This window comes from Lathyrus oleraceus, chromosome 7 (assembly GCF_024323335.1).
Source record: "Lathyrus oleraceus cultivar Zhongwan6 chromosome 7, CAAS_Psat_ZW6_1.0, whole genome shotgun sequence".
Classification (NCBI taxonomy): domain Eukaryota; kingdom Viridiplantae; phylum Streptophyta; class Magnoliopsida; order Fabales; family Fabaceae; genus Lathyrus; species Lathyrus oleraceus.
The window spans coordinates 387,513,136-387,537,143 of NC_066585.1; positions in this window are offsets into that span (position 1 = coordinate 387,513,136).

Genomic DNA, 24,008 nt, shown 5'->3' on the forward strand with positions numbered 1-24,008 from the left:
ACGTCTGGATAGACCGGCTTACGTGTTTGCTGTCGACACAGCGCCTGATGATGAAAAACCCTGGTATTATGATATCAAGCGGTATTTGGAGACCCAGGAGTATCCCGAGGGAACGTCTAAGAAAGACCGAAAGACTCTGAGGAGGTTGGCCATGGCGTTCTATCTGAATAAGGATGGTGTTTTGTATAAGAGAAATTTTGATTGGGTCCTGCTCAGATGTGTTGATGACAAAGAAGGAAGCCAATTGATGAAAGAGGTGCACGAGGGGTCGTTCGGTACCCATGCCAGTGGGAATGCAATGGTGAAAAAGTTGCTAAGAGCCGGATATTACTGGATGACAATGGAGGCCCAGTGTTTCAATTTTGTGCGGAAATGTCATAAATGCCAGATTTATGCTGACAAAGTGCACGTACCTCCAAACCCGTTGAGTTTGATGTCATCTCCGTGGCCGTTTTCTATGTGGGGCATTGATATGATCGGGAAAATTGAGCCTACGGCTTCGAATGGGCACCGGTTCATATTAGTGGCTATCGATTACTTCACCAAGTGGGTGGAAGCGGCGTCTTATGCAAATGTGACGAAACAGGTCGTTGCCAGGTTCCTGAAAAGAGACATCATTTGCAGATATGGGGTTCTCGAAAGAATCATTACTGATAATGGTTCTAATCTCAACAATAAAATAATGGCAGAATTGTGTCGGGAGTTTAAAATCGAGCATCACAATTCTTCTCCTTATCGTCCGAAGATGAATGGGGCGGTCGAGGCGGCCAATAAGAATATTAAGAAGATTGTGCAGAAAATGGTCGTGACATATAAGGATTGGCACGAGATGTTGCCGTTTGCATTGCATGGGTATCGAACCTCGGTGCGTACATCTATTGGGGCAACGCCTTTCTCGCTTGTGTATGGGATGGAAGCCGTGCTACCGGTTGAGGTCCAGATTCCTTCGTTGAGAGTCCTGATGGTAGTGAAATTGGAAGAAGCTGATTGAGGAAAAGAGGTTGGCAGCCATTTGTCATGGGCAGCTATACCAGCAGCGGATGAAGCGTGCTTTTGACAGAAACGTGCGACCTCGTGTGTATCATGTGGGAGATATGGTGTTGAAAAGGATCCTTCCTCCTCAAAACGATCGTCGGGGCAAGTGGACACCCAATTAGGAAGGTCCATTCGTGGTCAAGAAGGTTTTCTCTGGCGGAGCCTTGTTGTTGACGATCATGGATGGTGAGGATTTTCCATCCCCTGTGAATGCGGACGCAGTTAAAAAATACTTCGTATAAGAGACCCGCTGGACGAAAAGAATAAAATAGTCCAGGCAAAAATGGGCATCCCGGCGAACCAGAAAAAAATGAAAAAAGGTTCAGGCAAAAAGTAGGGATAAAAAGAAAAAACTGTACACCCGGCAAGTCGAAAACCCCACAAGGGCGGCTTGGGCAAAAAAGGGTATCCCGGTGGACTGAAAACCCGAAAGGGCGGTCCAGGCAAAAGAGGGAATGAAACGAACAACTGCGTCTAGCATGATCGTTTACACTGTGGATATGACTCCTGGATAATTCCCGGCAGGGATCGGTCGGAAGCGTCTTGTTCAGAAGGCAGAAAGCGCGGAGAGTCTTGAGGACATATGGGGTGTAACCGAGTTGGAACTCGATGAGATCACGGATTCACATTGCCATTAGGATAGATTTTCCTTTTGTGCGCAATTACCTCTTTTCAGGGATTGCTTCATGTGTATTGCTCAGTTACCAGCCACCTTTTCAATCAATAAAATGCATATTCAGTCAAATAATTTTGATTTTGTTTTCATTACCGCTTTGATTGCGAAAACATCCGTTTATTTTGACAAAGAATCTTTGCATTTTGAGACATAGGGGTCCCTTCCAATGCATGTTTATAGGATTGAGAACTTGAAATCTTATTTGGAAGGTAGAGTGACCTGGGTGTTGGAATTTTGGCACGCCTGGGGCACGTTTTTATCTAACGTTCTCTTTTGCAGGTGCTGTTAGATATTTTCACTCACTTGCAGGTTGTGATATGAAGCTTTTTGACGAAAGAATCCTTCGAGTCCAATCAGGGACAAGGAGTTGAAGAATGGTGTAAAGACGGCGAGAGAATCACGACGATCCTAGAGGATTAATCAAGAAGACTCTTCAAAGTTTGAGGACCGGAGAGTTGGCCCGAATCTGAGGAGATCGATTGTCTCGAAGTAGACAGAAGTCGAGAATACAAGGTGATGAATCAAGAAGACTCTTCAAAGTCTGAAACAGTGGAAAGTTGACACCATGGTTAGATGGTGAATGCCAGTGTTCGACGAGTCGACGGGCGTTCCGTGTCAAATATGTCGTACCTCCCCAGCAGGTTCGAGATCGGTATGTCTTCGGCAGTCAGGCCTGAAGGTTGTTGTTTCCCCTAGCAGGGTTGAGATTGTTATATCCCCAGCAAGTCGGAAGATTGCTGTTTCCCCAGCGGAGGTGTGCGTGGGTAGCTGTTTCCCCAGCGAAGTCCCCAAGCGGATCAGGTTCAGTGGAGGTCATCCTTAGTAAGGGATTGTCCTTTCCCCAACAACAATGTTATTCCCAAGCAGGATTGGAGATTGGAGCGATATCGAGTTCCTCGAGCTCCCCAGTAGAGTCCCCTGAGGGGGATACTTTTTATGCATTCATCATTTAGAGAAGCATAGCATATTGCATACCATTGCGTAGCATTTCCATGGTTATGGAGCATTACGCTGTAAAAATCATGCATCAGCATTGCAAGCATAAGCTAGTCTCAAGCCGTGGTTACCGTTTGAGAATTGGTTTTGCTGGTTGGAAGATCAGCATCAGCATTGCAAGCATAAGCTAGTCTCAAGCCGTGGTTACCGTTTGAGAATTGGTTTTACTGGTTGGAAGATCAGCATCAGCATTGCAAGCATAAGTTAGTCTCGAGCCGTGGTTACCGTTTGTGAATTGGTTTTGCTGGTTGAAAGATCAACATCAGCATTGCAAGCATCAGCACGACTCAAGTCGTGGTTACCGTTTGAGAGTTGGTTTAGCCGGTTGGAGAAGATGTTATTCTGAGGAGTTTGGCATCGTAATTTTGAATCAACGGTATTCCGCAGTAGTGCGATATTGGAGGAAGAATTTCTGTCATCCGGAGATGGAAGTTGGAAGATGTTACTCTGAGGAGTTCGGCGTCGTGTTTATGGATTAGCAATATTCCCCAGTAGTGCAATATTGGAGGAAAATTTTTCGTCGGGAGGAGATGGAAATGAAGATCGGAGAACGTTATGCGATCAGCGTGACTCAAGCTGTGGTTATTGTTTGAGAGTTGGTTTAGCCGGTTGGTGAAGATATTATTCTGAGGAGTTTGGCATCGTAATTTTGAATCAACGGTATTCCCCAGTAGTGCGATATTGGAGGAAGAATTTTTGTCGTGCGTAGATGGAAGTTGGAAGATGTTACTCTGAGGAGTTCGGTATCGTGTTTTTGGATTAGCAATATTCCCCATGTAGCGGTGTATTCGTCACTTTATGATTTATTGATTAAATCAAAAGCAAAGCATACAAAGAATCGAGTCGCCACCGCACTTTTATTTATCCAAAGGAATGACTAAAAAGCGAACAAAAGCCTAAGAAGTTTTACACATAGAAAACTAATGAAAAGATCAGAGATCTGGGTAAGGGGTTAATTACGCAATGGGAAGGTGTTAGGCACCCAAAATGTCCTAGGTAGTCCTAGGGAGCCCTTTTCACAACTTGTTGTACGAAATATTATTTGTTTATGAAATATTTGTTGTGCAAACATGGATTGAAGGGATGAGAAAAGAATATACAAGTTACTATTTTTGTGTTTGAACGGATGAACCCGTTGCCTACGTACCTTTCCATGGAAGGTAAGGATCAAAACGCCGTAGTTCGGCTAAAAGATTTCCAAAATATGAGTGGATTGATTTTAAAACACAAGCCCTAAGGTCTTTCGTTATCCACGGGAGAAAACTCAACCTTATATAAACAACAAGTCCACCATGTGAGAAAAGCTTCAACTTGCTAGTGAGGGGTTAACCCTATAATAAGCAAGGAAGTCTTACAATTCAATCACTAAGGACAAAAGGTGAGATTAACATCAACCAACTAGGATAAATCAAACCTATGGCTAATGTATGAAAACTTATCAAGAATGGACAAAGCCACAAAACAATTGAATGAGTGAGATTAACCAATTAGGATTATTCACAAAAATGGTCAAAATATGATTAGAATTCAATTCAAAAGAAGTATTATGAAAATGAAGTTTGAAAAATCAAAGGCCTAAGGCCTAGGTTTCTAATTTGAAAACAAATGAGAATGTTTGCACAATAGTTTTCAAGTTTTGGATTAACATGCAAATGGAGGTTTAAAGAAACAAAAAGGTAGGAGGGTGAAGGAGTAAAACTTCTTAGATGTTCACCTCTTGAGATCATATGTAGATGATTCAAGTGATTCCTTTGGAATAGGCAACAATGCAATAACAAATGAACAAAGTAAATGGATACCGGATGCCAATCAATGGACTTATTCCAATCTCACAAAACAAAAATGGATACCGGATGCCAATCAGTGGACTTATACTAGTCTCCTAAAACAAAAAATGGATACCGGATGCCAATCAATGGACTTATACCAATCTCCTAATGCGAAATGAAACATGGATACCAGATGCCAATCAATGGACTTATACTAGTCTCACAAAACAAAATAACAAGGATACCAGATGCCGATCAATGGACTTATACTAGTCTCCTACCATATCATAGGAACAACTGCCAAGTAATGGACTTATGCTTGCCTCCTCCATGGACAAAACAAAGTGTTACAAAACAATGCTTATGAAATTATATACAAGTAATGATGACAAATGCACAAAGGCATACATAAGCAATCATGCACAGATGAATCAAGTAAGCAACAAACAAGTCAATTAGCACACACTATATACAATCAATTAGGCTCAAGCAAGGTTAGGCTTTACAACCAACTGGAATGGGGTATTTTGAGCTCTTAACCCTAACATTGAGAGTTAGGGTGAAGCAGATGAAATGGAGATGAGGGGTGTGCCTCATAGCTCTTATCCCTGGTCAGGGAGAGCTTTGATCAATGGAAAGTGTGGGAGTTCATAAAGTTGGAACTCTTCTCCACAAGTGAATGATTCTATAAGATCTTGGGTTATTATTCACCATGCATCAACACATGGTGTGAGCAAGGTGAATGACACACTGAGTAGCAGGAGATGGATTACATATCTCTTTTATCTGCCCATTGCCTCATAAGAGGACTTTTCCTGCTTGGCACAAAAATTAAACAATCACAAGCATTGCCTCTTAAGGAGGACTTCAGACAGGTGCCTACCAATAACAGTAGGTCTTCCAGACTACATGAAGATGAGAGACCATACCTAAGTGGTTAAGCAACCAAGCAAACGCAAAGTTCAAATGAACTTAAAGTAACTTAAGTACCTGTGGAAACAACTAAGCAAATCAGTATAAAACTCAGACAAACAAACAACAGTCAATAAGCAATAGATAATCTCAATGTACAAAAGATGTAAACCAAAAGCAAAACTCAAATGAGTTAGCATCAACCTACAAAACACACAATGTTAGTAATCACAAGCAAACATAAATATTCACATCATGAAGCATCACCAATTATGGGACTTGAATGCTTAACCTGAAATCAAAGCTCAAACATAAGCCACAAACCACTAGGTCAAAGCCTAGGGTCAAAGATGGAGAAAAAATTTAAAACAGGGGCTTAAAATTAACATGAATCAACTTCAAACACATCTTGACACATTCCAAAAGGTCTCACATCAAAATCATTAACCAAATGCATTTCATGATCAATAGAAGTTCAAGGCAATTTCAAAGCTCAAATGTGATCAACCAGAATGAAAAATGCAAATCAAATCCGAAATAATTCAAATAATTCTGAGAAAATTCATGATCAATCAAGACATTCATAATATGCATCACACAAAAAATCATAAGCATTGGACATCATTTGGTATGGCAAACTCATCATACAAGTTGAACATCAAAAGGTGTGACACAAATTGTCACACCAAGTTAGCACAATCATAAAACAGAAATGGATCACAGGAAAAATACTAAATCAACACCAAAATGTCAAGCAATGAGTCTAGTTATAGCATGCAAAATTTCACATTCATTGGATTAAAGACCAGCATTTCACAACATGATAACCAAGGCAAGGTCAAATAAGGACACATGTTCAATCATTCTAGCACAAAACATTATTCAGCCAAGCACAACTTGTAAAATCATGATGAGAAAATAGTAGACAAGATAAGGATCACAGTGCAAAAAACCTGGTATTTTTTGGATGAGTTTTCAAATAGTTATGAATTTTACAAGATGAGAAAAGATTAAAAAATAATGTGAAGCATAGCATGGAATAATGTGGAGGGAAATAAGAAAATGAATGAAGCATTTGAAATATTGCCACAGCGGGGAATCGAAGCCAGACAGCATTCAAATATGCGCGCGCCTAACAAAACGACATCGTATGGACTCAAACCCTAGCGCGCCAAGCATTTCATAGCTAAATTAAAAATCCATAGCAAATTCAAAGCAAATTCGCAGCAAATCTGGAAACGCATGAACATCAAGGTTGAAGATGAAGATCATCATGATCTTCATCTGGATTTTCCAGAAAATCTCAAACATGTCCAGAAATTGAAATCAAGCACAGCATCATGTAGTGCATTCAACATACATCAAAGATCCACAATTATTTCATGCAAAAACATCCAAACACGCACGAATCGAAGAAAATAAGATTCAATCATCAAAACTTCAATTAATCCTATCTAACTCAAAACAGCACCAATTTGCACGATTCAAAGCTCAGAATGATCAGCAAACTTAGATCTACAACATCATGGCAAGGAAATTCGAAAAGGAGAGATTCGATTTGTAACCTCTTGAAGAGCAGAACTGGATTTTGGCTTGATTCAAGGCTTGTGATAGCTCCAATGTTCCTCTATGATGCTTGTATGGATGATTGAAGGAGAAATTGAAGCTTAATTGCACACGAATCCACCAGATTTTTGAAATTCCATGGATGCTTCAAGCTTTATGTATGCTTCAATATGGCACTGTTTCTCTTGGTTCCACGTCCAAACTTACTCAACAACACCTCAGGATCAAGAATCAAGCAATGGAATGTACTCTTGTTTGAAGAAATTGCAAAAATATTTGAGAGAAAAGTTTTGAGAATTTGGATCTATATCTGAAAAATGGTTGTCCATCCCTGAAAACAGTTATGATTACTCTTATATATGCCATGCTAACCATTCTCTAATCATGTTTAAACCAAATGCTAAGTGAGATTAATCAAATTTTAAGGTGTATGTGCAAATTGATTTTTCACCTCTTATGCATGGAATGCATGTGTGAACAGTGCACGAATTCCCTTCATTTTCACTTAAAATCAAATTTTAAAACCAATGGCAATGGCAAAATGTTCAAACAATGCACAAATTTTGACTTTTGAGGTTTCCCTTCAAAAAGCCAATGAATTAACAAGTGATCATGTGATGAAAATTCATGTAATGTGATGCATGATTTGGAAATTAGAGATCAAGAGGAGAATATTGCAAGAAGAACCACTCATTTTGGAGCTTTGGTTGAAAAGTTATGTCCATTTGAAGTTCCATGCATACTTTGCCATGTTTTGATCATATCTCCTTAACCACACATGAGAAATTGATGATCTTGGACTCTTTGGAAATGGGAGAGAAAGATCTACAACTTTCATGTTCAACAAAATTTCATTTGAAGCTTTCTTGATGAAGTAATATTGAGTTGAAGTTGGTCCAAAATCTTTCCATTTTTGGAAAGTTCAAATTATAGGTCACTTGCTATTTTTGGAAATTCTTGACTGGACCTAAAATTCTTCAATGTGAGTGTTTGAAATGTCAAATGAGACTTGTTTGAACATGAATGAAGTATTTCTAACCACTTCCCACCTCCAAATCCACAATTGACCTTGCAGTTGACTTTCTAGGTCTTTAGTTGACTTGGAAATGTTCTGATGAAATTCAAGCCTCTACCACTTGGGATTTTGCTTCAACATGACATCATAGCTCATATGAAATTTTGTGAATGATAGTGGGGTCTAAATCTCAAGAATGACCACCATCTATTGCTCAATGAATGCCTTTGATTGCCTTGACTTGTTAATGCTTCATCTGCAAGACAAAGGTTAGATGACATATTTTTGTACTTTTGGTTAGTGATAAAAGGAAAGCAATGACATACAAATGCAAATATGCTTGGTGATCAAGAATCACTCAAAAGGATAACCCACCCACAGGGAAGGAAGCAAGGTGTCCAATGATCCTTGAGGCAATGCAATGTTATGATATGATGCCATGAGGGATCTTAGGGACAAAATTAGGGTCTTACACCCCAGTAGTGCGATATTGGAGGAAACTTTTCCGTCGGGCGGAGATGGAAATGAAGATCGGAGAACGTTACGCGATCAGCGCGACTCAAGCCGTGGTTACCGTTTGAGAGATGGTTTAGCCAGAAGTTGGAAGATGTTACTCTGAGGAGCTTAGCATCGTGACGTTAGATCAACAGTATTCCCCAGTAGCGCGATATTGGAGGAAGAGTTTCCGTCGGGCGGAGATGGAAATGAAAATCGGAGAACGCTACGCGATTAGCGCGAAGAACGAGGTTCAAATAGAGAAAAGGAAGTGCGGGGCATTTTCTGGAGAGCGAGGTTCAAATGGAGAAAAGGAAGTGCGGGGAATTTTCTGGAGAGCGAGGTTCAAATGGAGAAAAGGCAGTGCGGGGCATTTTCTGGAGAACGAGGTTCAAATGGAGAAAAGGAAGTGCGGGGCATTTTCTGGAGAACGAGGTTCAAATGGAGAAAAGGAAGTGCTGGCCATTTTCTTGAGAACAGGGTTCAACTAGAGTGTGGAGTTGAAGATTGTATCCAGGATGAGGTCCTCAGGATTGTCTTCTGATCATGTGTCACCTTAGACTTTGTAGAGGCTCAGAGAAGTCATTATGGGTGTCTTCGAGGGAAGAAATGCACATGATTACCTTCCTGTTATGAAGGTGTACCCTCCGATATGTCGCCATCAGAGTGGTGGTTGGTGTTATTTCCGGTGTTGCCAACGGAATTAGCATGGGAAAATGGAGAACGGGGTCCATTGTTTGGCAGCAAGAGTGACGAAGTTGTCGGGGTTCAAATGCGGTGATCGGGGATCACTCGTGCGAAAAATTTTGGGGTTCAAGAAAAGCGGAAAAGAAATCAAAAGTTCTGGGGTCCAAGAAAAGCAAAAAAGATAGTAATTCCCAGTGGAGCGTAAATTGTTTGTCTGTTCTTGGTATTCAACCACTCTTCACTCTGATCATCTGAAAGCCGAGGCTGTTCATACCGACAGGTTCACAGTGGATTGAATAGGGGCAACTGTAACACCTCAAAATTTGCCCTCCTCTTCTTGGGACTAGTTTAGCATATTGCATTTCATTTTTTAGGACATTAGGCATTGCATTTTGCATATCATCTGAAAATAATAAGGTCATCCTCCAAAGTCTTTTCAAATGATGAAGAGTTACATGATTCAAGCCTGAGGGTCTTAATGAATTGGTGATCAACCATCTGAGGGTTTGCACTTCAATTAGGGTTTCCTGATCCTTCAAAGGTCTTGAGCATTATCTTGTTTGCAAGGGTATATTGTCATCATCATGGTTCTATCATCCTCAAGGGCTTCATTGTTCATTCTCAAGTTCCTTTGGATTAGGGTTTTGACCTCTGGTCAACCCTAATCAATTGCATTCTTTCAACCAGGGTTTCTCAAGGAGATGAGGCATTCTATTGAGATGGAGATCAAATGGTTATCATGAGGAGCTTACATGAGCTAGGGTTTCATTTCTGAGCCATTTCCCCAAGTGGTAGAGGCTCAAGCTGATCAGAGCATGTCAAGGGCATTTGAGGACCCCAGAAAGTCAACTGTGCAGTCAACTGAGGGCTATGAGGTGGGGAAATGAGTTTCAACACTTCAATCATGTTCAAAAGAGGTACATTTGTCATTTCAAACATCTATCTTGAAGATTTTGAAGTCAGGGCAAGAGTTTCCAAAAATGGAAAGTGACCTATAATTGAAAGTTTCCAAAAATGGCAAGTTTTTGGTCCACATTCAACTTGACTTTTCAACATAAAAGAAGCTTCAAATGGATTTTTGGTCAGCATGAAAGTTGAAGATCTTTCTCTCCCCTTTTCAAAAAGTCCTATTTCATGATCATCTGATGATTGGTTGAGAAGTTATGGCCAAATGATCACAAAGTGTACATGGAAGTTCAACATGGCATAACTTTTGATTCAAAACTCCAAATTGGTCCACTCTTTTTGCAAAATGCTTGTCTTGACCAATACCTTCCAAATGAATCATTGCCTTGCATGAAAGAAGCTCATATGCTCACTATGTCATTCATGTGCATTTTGGGGGGAAATTTAATAATTCAAAATTGGCTTATGGTGTTAGCTAATTAATTCTTCCATCATGATACTTGGTTGATATTAAGGGATTTCAGGGCTTTGCATGAGAATTTGGACGTATTGCATGGGCATAATGGTGCATTATTCATTTTTGCACTTCACTTCAATTTTCCCTAATCATGTTTAGCCAAGGCTTAAGTGGGATTAGCAAAGTCATTAACACACCATATATAAGCCTAATCATAACAGAATTTGCTCATAACAGAAAAATTCAGATCTGAAAATTCCATTTCCCTCCAAAATTCTCTCACTTTGATTTTCATTTTTCTTCACACAAACACCTAAGATTTTTGTTGATTCTTCATCCTCATGGAATTCTGAGCAAGGATCAACCATTATTTGTTGGAATTGAGCAAGATGCGAGCAGATTCATAAGCATGAACATGAAGATGGAACTGGAAAATTGAGCTGGATTCGAGTGCTTTCAACCATCATTTCTTGCATCAAGCTTCAAGGCACGCATAGAGGAGTGGATCTTGAGCTCCATAGCATCTAAGGACACGAGTTTGGATCACTGCAATTCCAAGTAGGTTGAATTCGATCTCTATCTTTTGCCAATTTCTTGTGATAATCATGTAGATCTTGCTTAGGTGATCATGCTGATATGTTTAGAATTGATTTTGGTGAAGAAATGAGGAAGTTATGTTGAATATAAGTTTGGATCTCAAAACTTCTTTGCCTCGATCCGTGAAATCTAGAGAGAATTAGGAGATTTAGATTGTAGATTTGGATTCCTCGTGAGAGGATCTTTCGATCGATATAAGGTTCGCCGGATTCTGCAATTTTGCACGGCAGCGCCGCCGCCTGGCTGGTCGGAGAAGACGACCGGCGCCGCCGTCTGGTTCTCCTAGGGTTTGGCCTGCGTGTCACGCTGACTGTACGCTTGCATGGCCTGGCGATTGGTTGTGGTTGTTTGACCCGCGCTTGCGTGTGCGAAGACCGCATGAGGTGGATGCCACGCAGCTTAATGAAACTCTGCGTTTCATTAAGCGTTTTGACCATAGGCGCCCGTGTTCGATTCTGGCATGTGAATGTTTAGTTGGTTTATTTTTTGAGCGCTCTTGTGAACCTTCTTGGCGTGAGTTTGATTCCTGGCATGTGAATGTTTCTGATTTCATTTTTTGAGCGCCTTTATCAACCTTGCTAACATGTGTTCCAATCCTGCGGAATGCATATGCTGATTTTCATTTTTGAATTTCTTGTTTCCCTCTCATTTTCATATTATTTTCCTCATCTTCAAAAAATAACTAAAAATAGTAGATTAATCCAATTTAATCCAAACATTTTTCCACATGCTTGTGTTGATGTCTATTATTTTGTGATGCTTATTGCATGATTTTTGTATTGCTGGATTTTTAATTGTGTTTGTTTATTTGAACATGATGCCAAAATGCTATGTTGTGCTAATTGTTTTGTGAAATGCTCATGGTTAATCCAATTGCCTTGAAATTTGACATGTCTGATCATAACATGTAGCATGATGTTTTGGCTTTTGTTTGGCATTTTTATCATTTAATACCACTGTTTTGGACACATAGACATGTGGTGTGACGTTTGGTGTCACAATTTTTATGTTGCATTTGTGAATTTTCATTCATGTACCATCTGAGCTTTTCTGAATATAATTTTTGGTATGATGCTTGCTCATAACATGACGTGCTTGGATAAAAAAATTCATGAGCATTGGATACATTTCTGTTTTAATTTGGATTTTATTATTTGATTGTCCATTTGGTGCTCATTTGTTGGTCTTTGTTTTACATGAATCATTTGATGGCTTTGCTTTATGATTTGGCTTTGGTCCTTTTGAGGACTCTTTCTTGTTTGATTGAATGTGCTTCATGTGAAATATTGACTTCTGTTTTGGTCATTTGACTTGCTTTTGAACCTAGTCTTAGAACTAGTTGTTTGTATGCATACTAACATTGATTTATGTTTCAGGTTTGAGCATATGGCACTAATGGTTGGTTTGCTCATTATTTGAGATGCAAGTTGCTTTTGATCACTAACTCTTGTTGTGTTGTAGGTCCATTGATGTGATGAACTCACTTGAGTGCTTGCATTTGTGACTTGCATTGTGTAAATATTAGAAAGTTCCACTGTTGTTGTCTGTTGGTTTTTTCTGTCTGAGATATTGACTGTTTGGATTTTGTACAGGTACATTAGTCGCTTTTAGCTCTTGCTTGAGCTTTGCTTTGGAGTGTGGTTGATACACCACTGAGGTAGTTTGGCCTTCTCACTCCCTGTAGTCTGGAAGCACTGTCACTTTTTTTGGCAGGCGCTTTGGCTGAAGTCCTCCTTAAGAGGCAATGACTGTGATTATTTATATTTGTGCCAAAGACCTCCAAGTGAGGCATGTTACTTTGTAAGTCCTCCTAAGTAAAGAGGCAATTGACAGATAGAAGGGACTAGCAGCCAGTCCCCTGTTATTCGTTGAATCGTTCATTATGCTCTCACTACGTGCTGATGCTCTTGAACCTAACCCAAGATCTGCGTATAGAGTCAGTCGAGTGGAATAGGGTCCCTCTTTCTGGACCCCCACGCTTTCTTGGATTGGAGCTCACCCTGGCCAGGGTTAAGAGCATGAGGTCTCATCCTCATTACCTTTCATCAGCTTCACCCTAACTCTCAATGTTAGTGGTTAAGAGCTTCAGCATACCCCTACAGTTTTGGCTTGTTTGTCGAGGTTGATATGACCCCTCTTGACTAAAGCCCAACCATTTGTCTGAGCCTCTTGTTTGTATATAGAGTGTGATGATTGCTGGTATGTTTATCTGCTTTCCACTTCTCATCTCCTTTTCTGTAGGAGTCGTACGATCAACTTTCGAGGAAGTTGAACGTATGTAGAGATAGACTTGAGTTGACTTTCTTCCTGTGTGAGTCAAACTCTTGTTAGAGACCTCAACCTAGGGACTTTGTTTACATGACAACTATTAGGCTCGAGTCAGTCTCCCTTTTAGTTTGTTATTTCCCTGGTCTCTGGTTAGGAGAGAGTTTCTCCCCTGTTAAGAGGAACTACGTCGCCCTGATTCTCATACCAGATGAGATACGTAGGCAGGAGATCGAGCAAGATCTCTCCGGGCAACCTTTTGTTTTTTTTGAGTGTGTTCAACCTCTTTGTTTCTTTTGACGTCTCAGAGTCTCTTTGTGATTGTGTGACAGCTATTAGGCTCGAGTTCCAGACTTCCTATTAGTTTGTCAATCTGATAACCTTTTGCTTTGATGCTTGCTGGTTAGCGTGTGTTTGTTTGGAGTTAGATGTAAGGCCATCTATTGGCATTCTATTTCCTGTTTGTTGTTTGTTTGTTTTGAGGAGTTAGATGTAAGGCCATCTATTGGCATTCTATTTCCTGTTTGTTGTTTGTTTGTTTTGAGGAGTTAGATGTAAGGCCATCTATTGGCATTCTATTTCCTATTTGTTGTTTGTTTGTTTTGAGGAGTTAGATGTAAGGCCATCTATTGGCATTCTATTTCCTGTTTGTTGTTTGTTTGTTTTGAGGAGTCGGAAGTAAGTCCATCTATTGGCATTCTGTTTCCTGTTTGCGTTTGTTTGTTTGGAGTCGGATGTAAGTCCATTTATTGGCATTCTGTTTCCTTTTGAGCGTTTGTTTTGACGTCTCAGCGTCTCTTTTTAGCGTTTTGTTTCGGCGTGCGTTAGCCGAGCTACGAGTGCTCTGATTCTTCCTCTGGATAAAGAAGATACGTAGGCATAGGATGTGATGTCCTAGCGATCATGTTCCTCATTTCCCCGAACTACGTTGACTATGATGTTTGTTTCCGACAAACTACGTAGGCCCAGGATGCGACATCCTGCCGAGTCCCCTTCCTCCGTCTTCCTTCACCTGTTTTACTATTCCAGTGCATGCATTTCTTTGAGCAGTTTTTATCAGCAACCTTATTCTATTCTTTTGAGCGTGGATCCCGTCGAGTACGAAGGACGTGAGGGGTGCTAATACCTTCCCCTTGCGTAACCGACTCCCGTACCTTGCAATCTCTGGTCGTAAGACCGTTCCTTTCCCTTTCTTAGGTAATACTTGCGCTTCCTTTCCTTCATAGGATGAATAGCGTCGGTGGCGGCTCTGTATTTTTCCGGCGGTTGTTTTTCGCGTTGCGATAGGGACCAATTAGTACTACTTTTTATATCATTTTATTGGTCCCTTTTACCAAACTTTGATGTAATTACACACTTTTATTCTTATTAATTTGTATAAATGCAATTAGATTTAATTTATTTTATTTTGAATAGTTATTTCACAAATTTGTTAGTTTTGTAGAATTGTTAGATGAAAGAACTTTTGGAATGCAACATCACAATTTGAAAGATTTTGGATGAAGCTTGCAAAGCAAGGAAGCTGGATAAGCTTCAGTTCGCGCCACGAAGGTTGCGAATCCAGCAAGCTGATTTTAGGCTAAGGGTGCTGTCTTTCATGACCTGCTGTCTTGCCATTTTGGTGTCTGTCTTGGAATAGCTTTTCTGCTTTGGATGGAAATGATCAATTAAGGAAATTTCAACTCTTTTAGGATAGGAGAACACATTATTCTAATTCATGATCTTTATTTACATATTGATACATTGAGATTCTTTGGTAAGAGAAAAAACAACAGAGTTTTTCTTCCATTAACATTCTGCTTTGTAACAATGATGATGAGGAGCTAAACTCCATTTTGTCAAGATTGGAGGTAGTAGCTATTCTCATTTGTTTATGTATTCCATTTGACTTTTATATATGATAAAGATTGTTGATGTATTGAATATTGTTTTTGCCCTAAGTTGAAAACCAGATTTGAGTAATTGTTGAAAGAGATTATTTGAGTCTTGACATAAAACAGAGTTTCAAGTAGTGAATAAGTTGTAGAGATAGGTTTATTCATTACTCTTCTTTGGTATTAAACATTAAAATTGCTATATTGATAGTTAGGTGGAGAGATCGTCTAAGGATCAATATAGTGATTATCACAATATCATTTAGACATAAATGACTTTGAGAGGATACTTGAACATCATCAATAATCTTAAATCTATATAGTTATCATAAGGAATCATAAGCATTTAGAATAGTGAACTCCAATCTTTGTCAAGCTTTTACATTTGATTAAAACTATTTTACTGTTTTTAGTGACATTTATTCACAAGATAATTTTCCAAACAAAACAACTTTGTTACTTTTCAAACTTATAACAATTTGGATTATAGAACGGCGGTAATAACAACCAATCTCTGTGGATACGATATAAAAATATTTGCCGAAGATATACTTTTCAACAAATTGGCGCCGTTGCCGGGGATTTGTGTTTGATATTACAAGCATTGCAATAATTCATTGTTTTAAGTTTTGTTACTTGTATTACTATCCCTCTTTTGTTTCACTTGGTGTGTTAGTTTTGTAGATTCTAGTGCATGCGAGGAAAAGCTACCGAGGAGCAATTTCAATTCGATCCCGAAATTGAAAGAACACTTCGGAAGCTCAATAGCAAAACACGAAGAAGAAGGAAACTAGCCGAAGAGAGGAACCGGAGAGAAGAAGCATCTACTTCCGCACTTGTTCAAATCGAAGAAGTGGTTGTAGAAGCTTGTGACAGAAACATGGCGGATGACAATCGTACCGAAATGTCCGCTAATAGTCCAAGAAGAAATGCTCAATTTGCCCGTGGAGGAAGAAATACGGAGATGAAGACCGGAATCCTCCAACTTCTCTATGCAAATCCATTCATCGGAATGGACCATGAGGATCCGTATACCCATCTCATCAAATTCTATGAGATTGCGGATTCTATGGGAATAGACGAAGCGGGTGAAGAAGCATTATTCAAGAGGATGTTCCCACACTCCTTAGTGGGAAAGGCAAAAGAGTGGTACCTTGATCAAGCATCAAGATTGATGATGGATTGGAATTTGTTAGAAGAAAAGTTCTTAGAAAGATATTTTCCTCAATCTCGATTCATGGAAGCCAAAACGGCTATTGCGGTATTAACTCAAGGAAGCAAGGAGTCTCTAAATGAGGCTTGGGAAAGATTCAAGTCAATGTTGAGAAAATGCAAGGGTCATGGTTTTGATGAGCTCACTCAAATCCATATTTTTCTAAATGGGCTCCAATCAACTCACATAACACTTTTGGATGCTACCGCGGGTGGCTCTCTTATGTCAAAGAATGCTGAAGAAGCTAAAGTCATTATTGATCGGATGGCACTCAATGATCGCCAAAGTCAACATGACCGTAGCCCTTCACAACGTAAACCGGGAGTTCTTGAGTTAAAAACCAATGACGCCATTCTTGCTCAAAACAAGTTACTCTCTCAACAAGTGGAGTTGCTTACTCAACAAATGGCCAAGCTTCCACAGCAAATGAAGGAAATTCAAGGGTCTCAAGTTCGACATCAAGTAGCATGTTGCGAATTATGTCAAGGAGATCATCCTACTGGTTTTTGCCCTCCACTAGAAGAAGTGAGTTATGTGAACAATCAAAATCAAGGCTATCAAAGGAACAATCAAGGTTATCAACCATCAAGGTTCAACAACCAAAATTTTCAGCAGCAAAGTCCTTATTAACACCCAAATTCTCAAGGACAACAATCCAAGGAGCATTGTAAAGCAATTTTTACTAGAAGCGGTAGAGAGTTGACAAGTAAAAAAAGTGAGGAAATTATAGTTGAGAATGATATAAATGATGTGCTGGAAGATGAGGATGTGGCTAGTGGGAAGGAGAAAGTGGCAGAAACTGCTCAGTTCGCGCCGCGATCTTTCTTCGCGCCGCGAAAACAGCAGAATCAGCAATTGATGGAAGAACAGCAGTGTGAAGCGGAAATGAAGAAGGAAATTAAACCAAGAAGAAAGAAAACAACAGACAAAGGAGTGAATGTCATTCCAGTTCAACATCTACCCTATCCGCACGCACCATCAAAGAAGGATAATGCTAGACACTATGCACGGTTTATGGACATATTCAAACAACTTCAAATCAATATTCCATTTGCTGATGCATTAGAGCAAATGCCGTGGTATGCAAAGTTCATGAAGGATATTCTCACAAAGAAAAGAAGACATGTGGAAGACGAGACAATCTTGCTCGATGCACGTTGTAGTGCCATCATTCAAAAGAATCTCCCTAGAAAGGAATCCGATACGGGCCGAGTCATTTTACCGGTAACCATTGGAGACACCTATATTGGTAATGGCTTGATTGACTTGGGATCTAGCATCAATTTAATTCCCCTATCCATTGTCAAAAGATTGGGAAATGTTGAGATCAAATCTACAAGGATGACTTTACAACTAGCTGATAAGTCTACTACTTCACCATATGGAGTTGCTCAAGACATGTTAGTAAAGGTGGATAAATTCTTGTTTCCGATAGATTTTGTGATAGTAGACATGGATGAGGATCGTGAGGTTCCTATAATTCTTGGAAGACCATTCATGAAAACGGCCCGAATGATGATTGATATTGATGATGGACTAATGAAAGTGAGGGTGCAATATGAAGAGGTAGCCTTCAACTTTTTTGAAGCCAAAAAGCATCATAATGTTAAGCATGACTCCTTCCGAATCGATGCCACCAAGGAGGGACTAGTTGAGATCGCAGACCAGGTTCATGTTTCTAATCCATCAGAGAAATATCTTATCGGAGTCTACAAAGTTTCGACCAACAATGAAGGAAAAGGGATGGAAGCAATGTTGCATGAATTAGAGTCTTGTGGAGAACTTGTTTATCATGAAGAGACAAACAAAGGATTAGATATGACAGAGAAAGTGGAAGAGCCAAAACTAGAGCCACATTTGAAGTATGTGTTCCTTGGTGATGACTGTACTAAACCGGTGATCATTAGCAATAAATTGTCCATAAAAGAGGAGAATCAATTGATACGAGTGATGAAAAAGAAGGAAATTGTCAAACTAGTAAAGGCCGGGATGATTTGTTCTATCTCCGATGGTGAATAGGTGAGTGTTGTGCAAGTAGTTCCGAAAACGGGTGGTATCAGATTTTATCGAAGGATCATCAAGAACCTCTTAAAGACAACAGAGCCCTTGAGGAAGTTGCTCAACAAAGCCGGATCGTGAAGACCGTTGAACCGTCGAGCTCAAAACGATGTTAAACAAAGCGCTTGTTCGGAGGCAACCCAACGTTGTAAGTCTGCATTTTAATTTTTCTGATGTGTTGATTTTCTGATGTGTTAAATTTTGTGAAATTGGGTTCTGTTTTTTTCCGTTCTCCCCGCGAACTGAATGCAAAGCTTCAGTTCGTGCCGCGAACAAGGTTCGCCCCGCGAACAGTGCGTGGCAGAACCACTTAAGTTCTGTGAGGTTATATTTTCCTTTTCATTTCAACTCATTTTCAAAACACCAAGTTTTCCTCGCTTTCACTTCCACTCCTAAAAACTTCCCAAAACTGAAAATTTTCCTTTCTCAAATCCCTAATCTTCATTTGCTAACAAAGACCAAGTGCTTCAGTAAGGTATGTTATGTTTTTCAATTCCTCTTCTCCATTTCCTTTTGGGTTCACATTTAGGTTTGGTTAGCGATTGGAAAAATTTGAAGATTGACACTTGAAATCACTATGCATGTCTGATTTAGATTAGGAATAGGATAGAGTTGGAGACCTTGACTGTTAGATGTAGCATACCTCACATTTTTGGAACCCTAGGAGGCTCCTGGAGATTTCCTGGTTCGCAGGGTTCGCGCCGCGAACGGGCCTTCGCGCCGCGAACTGGAAATTCTAGGGGCCATGTTTTTATGCTGATTGATTGCTAACTCTCTTCATGTTGTGTTGTGTGGTTGTTTTGATGTTTAATGCAGATGTCAAAGAGAACCAAAACCACGGCTCCCGCTCATCCTCATTCTTAAAGAAGGTTCACAAGTGACGAACACGAGGAACGATTCGAAAACCTTATCAAGAGAACCATCCAGCCAGAAAGGTTCATCCGTCTATTACCGGGTGGGACTTACCGGAACGTGGTTGCAAATTTTGAGAGACGAATGTGGATGAAACTGTGTGAACCAGAAGCGGCAATCAACTATGATATTGTTCGGGAGTTCTATGCAAACGCCATGCATTAAGAAGAGGGGGTAGCTTTCAACTACCAATCAAGGGTAAGAGGCAGGATCATTTCTTTTGGGAGAGATGCCATTAATTCATATCTTGGTAATCCTCTAACCCTGGGAGAAAATGAGCGGTGCGAGTATCGTACCCCGGAATTGGCTAATAGGTGGGATCTTCAAGCGGTGAATGCTACCCTATGCCTGAGAGGAAAATCATTTGATCTAAATGAGCAAGGACTCCCAAAATCTTGGAAAAGAGAAAATTTTAATATGGAAGCTAGGGCTTTTCTTGTGCTGCTGTTGAGCAATATTCGGCCAAGGAGCCACACCACCACAATCCCTCTGGATGTAGGATGTTTGTTGTACTACATTATAATCGGAAAATCTGTGGATGTAGCATCAATCGTAGCGGGAGAATTAAGGAAGATGGTTTTAAGTGGAACCAAATTTAGTGGTAAAGCAGGTGTGCTTGCGTACCCGGGGCTGATCATGGGACTTTGCCAACGGGCGAATGTTCACATTCCGGATGAAGTGCATTTCTCTATCACCGGTGTGATTAACGATGCCTATCTAAATAGGTTCTGCCAAAGCCAAATGGATAGAACCGAAGGAGCTGGAACCTCGTCATCCAGACCACGACCCCGACCCCGACCCCACACTACTCCAGTTTTTTACCAGATGGCGTTTGCCAATTATTGTTGCGAGAGCTTTGAGGCCTCTAAGAGGTCTCAATCATTTATCTTCGATGCTATGCAACAGCAATTCCAGAACACGTTCCTTGCACCCGAAGCCCGCACATTTCCTTCTCGGGCGGAATATGTGGCTTATGCTAATTGGCCTGAGGGCAGGCCAGATTTTATGGGGGGTGCAGGAGGTGGTGCAAACCCTAATGATGAGATGGAGGACGTCCTTGGTGATGTAGGTGGTGTCCAAGAGGTGGAGGATTGAGGAGTTGGTGAATTTGAGGAGTTGTTATCATTTTGAGTTTCTTAGTACTTTGTATTATTTTTGTTTTTGAAAATTTTTGATGTACTTTTGAGTGGCTCTAGTTCACCAAAACTTTGTTTTTTGTTAGTTGTTTTGATAATTGCATGAATACTATTTGAGAATTAAGTGTGTTACAATCAAACTGGTTTACCAACATTTTTGTTTAATTGTTCTTACTCTTAAGTCAAGCTTAAAGCAACCGAGAAATGATCGCAAAGAAAGAAGCATAGGACACTTCGAGTGGTGATGATAAGAATTAGTGTCGGCATTTCAAGGTACACTTTATCACTTTCTAGACTTAACATGAGTAGTTGATGGTGTGTGCAAATTTCATATCATAAACTCATTGAAATGTAGGTCACCTTTGAATCAAAATAGGACTTAACCAATTGTGAGGAAGCTTTCCATTGTACACTAAAAAGCAGGAAACCAAGCATTATTTTAACTCATTCTTATCATGCTAAATCATGCATCAATCTAATTTTGTGTGAAAATTTTGAAAATGATAGAGGCATTGTTTGTGAGAAAAACCACTTGACCAAAAAGTTTGAATCAACTAACCTTGTGAGGAATAATCCTTAGTTAAACCCTTTGAGCTTATTTTAGGATTCATTTTATTGATCATTGAAAAATCAATTGAAAATTGTAGAATAAATGAATCCTAATTTCTTTCGTGTCAATTGAAACCCCAAATCGAGTTGTTTGCAAATTTTGCCTTTTGCTTATTTCTAAGTAGGGAGCATTATTGAATAAATTTGGTTTTGGAATCTAAAGTTGGGGAGAGTAAAGTGAAAAGTTGATTAGAAACTTGGAAAAGTGAGTTTTTATGAAAGGGTGAAAATATGAAAAGAAACAAGAAAAAGAAATCACCCTTGAAACCATAGAGCAAAGAAAAAAAAAGCAAAGAAAATGCTCATGGTTGTGTGGATGTAAAAAGAAAAAGAAAAAATAGGGATCAAAGAAAGGGAAATTATGTAGAGTTGAATGTTTGGGAATGCTCCCTTAGGATAGGCAACTTTGTAAATTCTCTTAATCATGTCCTTTCTTGTAACCTAAGCCACATTACAACCTTTGAAAGACCTCTTGATTCTCATTTTTCACATGATTTGGTATTTGTTATGATAACCGCATGATTTGAATTGTTGTTGATTTAATTGTTTGGATGAGTGAAAGTAACCCTTCATGTTATTCATCATTATTATGATGTGTGTGTAAGTTTGATTCAATTTTGACATATATGGCTTTGAATTCCTTGGAATGATTTTTGCACTCAACCATTCTCCTTATTCATATTTTGTCTAGAATTGAGATAGGTGGATTGAGAAATTGCCAAACACTTTTGAACCATTTGAATGTCCTTGGTAAATCCTTGTTCCAATCTTTTGTGTCATTGCTTTGGTTGTGAGGGTGGAAACTTTTGTTTAGGGACAAACAAAATACTAAGTTGGGGAGAGTTGTTAGGGACCAATTAGTACTACTTTTTATATCATTTTATTGGTCCCTTTTACCAAACTTTGATATAATTACACACTTTTATTCTTATTAATTTGTATAAATGCAATTAGATTTAATTTATTTTGTTTTGAATAGTTATTTCACAGATTTGTTAGTTTTGTAGAATTGTTAGATGAAAGAGCTTTTGGAATGCAACATCACAATTTGGAAGATTTTGGATGAAGCTTGCAAAGCAAGGAAGCTGGATAAGCTTCAGTTCGCGTCGCGAACCGCCTTCGCGCCGCGAAGGTTGCGAATCCAGCAAGGTGATTTTGGGCTAAGGGTGTTGTCTTTCATGACCTGCTGTCTTGCCATTTTTGTGTCTGTCTTGGAATAGCCTTTCTGCTTTTGATGGAAATGATCAATTAAGGAAATGTCAACTTTTTTTGGATAGGAGAACACATTATTCTAATTCATGATCATTATTGACATATTGATACATTGAGATTCTTTGGTAAGAGAAAAAACAACAGAGTTTTTCTTCCATTAACATTCTTCTTTGTAACAATGATGATGAGGAGCTAAACTCCATTTTGTCAAGATTGGAGGTAGTAGCTATTCTCATTTGTTTATGTATTCCATTTGACTTTTATATATGATAAAGATTGTTGATGTATTGAATACTGTTTTTGCCCTAAGTTGAAAACCAGATTTGAGTAGTTGTTGAAAGAGATTATTTGAGTCTTGACATAAAACAGATTTTCAAGTAGTGAATAAGTTGTAGAGATAGGTTTATTCATTAGTCTTCTTTGGTATTAAACATTAAAATTGCTATATTGATAGTTAGGTGGAGAGATCGTCTAAGGATCAATATAGTGATTATCACAATATCATTTAGACATAAATGACTTTGGGAGGATACTTGAACATCATCAATAATCTTAAATCTATATAGTTATCATAAGGAATCATAAGCATTTAGAATAGTGAACTCCAATCTTGCCAAGCTTTTACATTTGATTAAAACTATTTTACTGTTTTTAGAGACATTTACTCACAAGATTATTTTCCAAACAAAACAACTTTGTTACTTTTCAAACTTATAACAATTTGGATTATAGAACGGCGGTAATAACAACCAATCTCTGTGGATATGATATAAAAATATTTGCCGAAGATATACTTTTCAACAACCACCCATTGCGGATACTCAACGGTCACAAGGAAACCGACATCAATCTGATTTTGCACTTCTTCTTTGATATTTACTGCCATATCAGGATGCGTTCTTCTCAACTTCTGCTTGACTGACGGGCATTCTGGCTTCAACGACAATCTATGCTCCACAATCTCAGAATCCAAACCAGGCATATCTTTATAGGACCAAGCAAACACATCTGAATATTTTCGGAGAATATCAATCAACCCCTTCTTGACATCTGGACACAGTCGAGACCCAATCTTGACTTCCTTCACATCATCCTCGGAACCCAAGTTGACTAGCTCAATCTGCTCTTCGAATGGCTGAATGGATTTTCCTTCATGCTCACGAAGACAAGAGAATGCATCACTCACTTCTTCATCACTTTCCTCCTCAGCCTCAAACATAGGGAATTCAAAATTTGGAGAAGAAGAAGGATCATTATATTCAATGGGGTTAGAAACCAACCTGCATAATGATTTGATATTTTGATTTTAGAGAAGTGAATTTGTGACCAAATATTATGCAAATGGGCAATTATTTCATTTATTTATGTTTTTTGTGATTTCCATTTTCAGAATAAAGCAAAAAGTAAAAACAAAACATCATAGATGTGGATGAATAGAATTATATTTTATTGATGATCAAATTTGAAAATGCCAAACAATGTTCACTTCTCCCTTAGGCATAGGAGAAGGATTTTTGAAAACAAAAAAAAAGCAATTACTTAGATCGATGCAAAATAATAGGAATATCAACAACAATCCAATTGTTGCAAGCCTTTCCATGCGTCACAAAATTGGTGC